This window comes from Zea mays, chromosome 6 (genome assembly GCF_902167145.1).
Source record: "Zea mays cultivar B73 chromosome 6, Zm-B73-REFERENCE-NAM-5.0, whole genome shotgun sequence".
Taxonomy (NCBI): Eukaryota; Viridiplantae; Streptophyta; class Magnoliopsida; order Poales; family Poaceae; genus Zea; species Zea mays.
This window is the reverse complement of record NC_050101.1, coordinates 17,603,071-17,607,648: the sequence shown is the minus strand read 5'-3', so window position 1 is coordinate 17,607,648 and position 4,578 is coordinate 17,603,071.

Below are 4,578 nucleotides of genomic sequence, written 5' to 3'. Positions count from 1 at the left end.
GACTACAACCTGCATCAGCTGATCAAGAGAATGGTTCTAAAAGGAGACATGACTTGAGATCCTTTTTTGATGTCCAGATACACTTTAGGTTCGACAAGGAAATTATCTAGACATTTACTTGTATGGGTATGGAGTGATAACAAAAAGTTCAACTTTGGGTCGGGTCATGGTTCACTAACACAAATATAGCCTAATCTTGGGTTTAGGAAATCAAGTTACCAACTCTCTATTGGCCATAACTCAACCTGATGGTTCTCAGATCAGGGTTGAGAATTGCTTTATGCTAGGCTAACCAGTTCATGCCCAAGATGACATCTATGTCTTGGCCTTTCAGAACAACCATATTAGTAAGAAAGTTCTGTCCGGCCAATGTTACGGGCACTTGGTAAGCCACTTCTTCTCACTTTTGGTAGCTTTACTGTCGGGGGTAGAAGACCATTCGTCAACCAACTTCATAGAGGGAGGGGGCCTAAAAAGGTCCAGTTCACCATGAAGTGCTTCTCCCGCTACATGAGAAGGTCTGGCTTCCATCCCGACAGGATTCGCAGGGACGTTCGGGTGCAGTTGCGAATACAACACATGAACTTCTTCATGTAGTGTATTACCACAGACCTGCAAGTTATCCGTGACTAAGCTAAGCTCCTTCACGCAGTCTCGAGCTTTGGCTTCCTTAGCCCAGGTGAGTAGACGAGAGTTACCCGTCCAATCGAGCACTAGATCTCGTTTCGCGAGTTGGTCTTGCAAGTAGCGGATGACTGCATCCGCGACCCATAGATCATTCCTGTAACGGAGTTCTGATTGAAGCTGTTCGACTTGATTCCAGATCCCTGATAGGATTGTTGCTACCACTGCTACTTTCTTCATGTCTTGGGGAAAGTTAATGGCGGGGTATGCCAATGGGTCTAGTAGATTTGCGCGCGGTCTTTCTGGTGCGCGACAGCATTTCTCTAAGGGGGAAATTTTATTAATACAATTCTTAGCATGATGCATGTGTAATTACAGAATCAACCTTAGTTGATTCAACCTTCTATACGTTGCACTCTTCCTATCTGGTCTTTAAGATAGACTCTTCAGAATACTTAGGTAAGAAGAGAAAAGAGTTTTCTAGGTAAGACTTTTAGAAAACCTTTTGAAGATGCCTCATAATATCTGCAAAGAAGGGCTACGCTCCGATACCAGCTGTGACGGAACCTCCCAAGTAATTAGGCCCACCTACAGTTGTCCTTGTCCAACGGACATCAGACAACCCTGTAGGTGCCCCTGAACTACTTGACAAGTTTGGTATCTTTCCTTACCTTACCAGGAACGTTTCACCCGTCTTGCAGACATTACAGAACATCGGAGATAAAGAAATGCGGAAGCTATTACATAAACTTACATTTATTAAAAAGTAAGCTCAAGTTGTTTTATTACAGACCAGAACTAAAAGCGAGTGCTGAGTAGTAATATTATACAAACCAAGGGAGGCAAAAACTCATCCCGATAAGTATTAAACAAAAGATCCTATGTGGAGGACCGAGTCCTCCCGCACTTCAGTCTTGCTTTTCCTCCTTAGGAACCACCTTGGCACAGAAGCAACAGAAATCTGCTACTTCCTCACCTAAAAACAACAAAGGGATAAACCCTGAGTATGGAATTACTCAGCAAGTCTTACCCGACTAAGGAAAAGACTCTCAAGGGTATGCTGGATAATAGGAATCAAGGAGAGGCTTTAGCAAAAATCAACTTATACTTTTGCAGAAGTAGCTTACTAAAGTGAGTCCTTACTTTCAATCTTTTAACGCCATATTAAGTATTAATAGACTCTATTTGCATCTAGTCTAATTTCACCATCTCATCAATACAACATCATTTTTATCCATAGTGTTCACATCTTGACTTAGGTTGTAGGGCAGTGATCAAGTCTCCACTCTCCGGGGATATAACGGCGATCCGAATCGATTTACTCAGCTGAGGATCTCTAACCACACGACATATGTAGCAATTAACCCTTGCATATGTCAACTCGACCCCAGGGTTCTTAAGACCAGATCAGGTTCACGCAAACCGAGAGCACAGATACACCACCGTCCAGCCTCTTGCCATGGAGGGTACACGCTACTCTCGCCACCGCTCCACGCCCATTTCGTGTTATCTTATTCTGGCCTTAGTCTTCCCGAGGCAAAGCTTACCCTGTCCCATTTCTAGGGTATGTGGCTAGCTAAGATAGTCCTTGCTCTATCAAGCCTACATACGCATTAATCCTTAATCAACCTGGGTAGAACATCACCTGTTCCTAACCCAAGTCTCAATTTACGTATTTCCATCCTTAGGATTGTTTCTGTTCCTGAGGATGAAAGAGCATCACAGGGAACTTTGCAGTAAGATCCCACTTTTGCTCCAAATGAAAATATTCTTGCAGGTAGAAGCTATCCTTTCTCGAGTTAAATTAAGGACAACCTCTATCCACAAGATCTAAGCAAGGCTAAGCATTTTTGTAAATCATATTTTGATACTTCACCGAAGTATCTATAAAGGTATGGATATCAAGGAAAGCAATGCATCAAAGGGTTTCAAGTAACTCCTATGAACCTAATGCACATTTCACTAGACTTAAGTGTGCGAAAAGTATTTAAAAACACAAGGAAAGGGGTTGCATGCACCGGGGCTTGCCTTCGTTTACAGGTGAGTCAGGCTCAGACTCGCAGATGTCGAAGTAGAGCCAAGTCTCTGCCTGAGATTCCAAGGTGGTGGTGCCTTCTCTTCAATCACTTCACTCTCTTCTCCGTTTTCTAAATATAACCATATAGGTACAAATATAAGAATGAATGCCATGTAATGTTCATGAGAATACAAAGATAATATAAACTTATTATCTATGTCTTGAGTACAACTTTCCTTCACGGAATTCCGGGAACTTAGGGTTTCCGGAGTCGGTTAAGGAGTTCAAAGGGCAGGGGTAGGGGTTTTAGGTTCTAGTTATCAAACCATGTTCAAATCAAATCCAACTCTACCCATGGCTTCTAAATAATGTGAAAAGCTCACATAAAAAGTTTGGGAAATTTTGGGATTATTATCTATTTTCTAAAATTCTAGAACTATTGATTTAAGCTATTTTAAATACTCTAAAATTCCCTATTTGATTTAAAAATCATGAATTTATTTTTATTAAATACTACAGGAAATTAGGGTTCTAATAAAATTGGTCTCATATTTTTAGTATTTTCCTACCATTTTCCACGGTTTTTCAAAGTTCTGCTGAAAAAGAAAAGGAAAAACTCTACACAGTACTGGGCTCAAACAAGCCTGCATCGGCCCAGTTAGGGCAGAAGTGCGATGCGCCCGCGCCCGCGGTGGGATTCTTGCAGCAGGGCCCTCGGTGATCTGGCTAATCTGAACTGAGCATAGGCACTATTTTCAGGAGTCGCTGACATTTCACAGAAAGGCCCTCGATCTTCTATCTCTTCACAGGGGAAAGTCCTCGACAACAGCGCGCGTTGTGGAGCTCCGGCAAGCTAAACCGGCCGGAGGGGGCCAAGATCGGCGCTCCCGAGCGACAGGAACCAGATTAGACTCCATCCGCGCCCTTCCCCCCAATCAATTTCGCTAGCGATGGACTATCATGTACTGGCCACAGTGATAGCGAGCTGCAAGGACATTTTCTCGCGTTTCCGGTGATTTATGGCGGTTTAGTTCAAATAACGAGGTCGAGGAGCTTGAGGACAGCTTAGGGACTCTAGAACAAGCGACGGAGAGGCTTGAACTGACCTGAGTCGAGCTGGCCACGGGGAGGTGTTCATCGCGGCGGCGGAAACCAAATTTAGGGGAAGTGAGCGATTCTCCGCCTATGGTGGTTAATTGAGGGTGTAGGCGGGTGCTACGGCTTCGCAATTTAGAGACGAAGAGTTGAGCTCAGTTGATTTGAACGAAGAGGGTGAGGAGGCGATGAATTTATAGGCGCAGTAAGCCACGGTCATGACCATGGTGATAACCATTGCCGGTCTTTGCTGGCGATCAACGGCGGCGTCCAGCGATAGCCATACATACGGGCTTGCCACATCCCCGCCGCGACAGTAACGCAGTCACATCCGCGCGGCGTGGATGAATGGAGGGGAGCGGCGCCGATGACCGGACACGGCCGGGAGGAGGGACGGCCGCGTGGCAGCCAGGGTTAGTGCCTTCCATCGCGGCTGTCTTATCCGGAGTAAAGAGGTCTTCACGGGGAGATGCTCGCCGCCCGATCATCTCGACCCCGGCGCAAATCGCGGCGCGGATAGGTCGTCGGCGGTGAGATTTTCTGCCGTGGCGATCAGACCCATATCTGCTTTCCCAGTGCACTGTACCATGGCGTTTGTTCTTCAGTCACCTGACAGCCAGGATTTAGGGTCGAATTGCTCCTAAATTTCAATGGCAACACACCTAAGTTTCTGTAACAAAGTTGTTTCTGTATAGAAGCTCTACAACTTTGTTATAGCAATCCTAGGTAGATTCCCACTGGATCTTAGTCTAAATGGCTCTTAATCTTGGATCAAAGTCCCTGTCCAATAGAAGTTCAGTCTATATTGGCCTGACAGTCCAACTTCAGGCATGATTATCTTC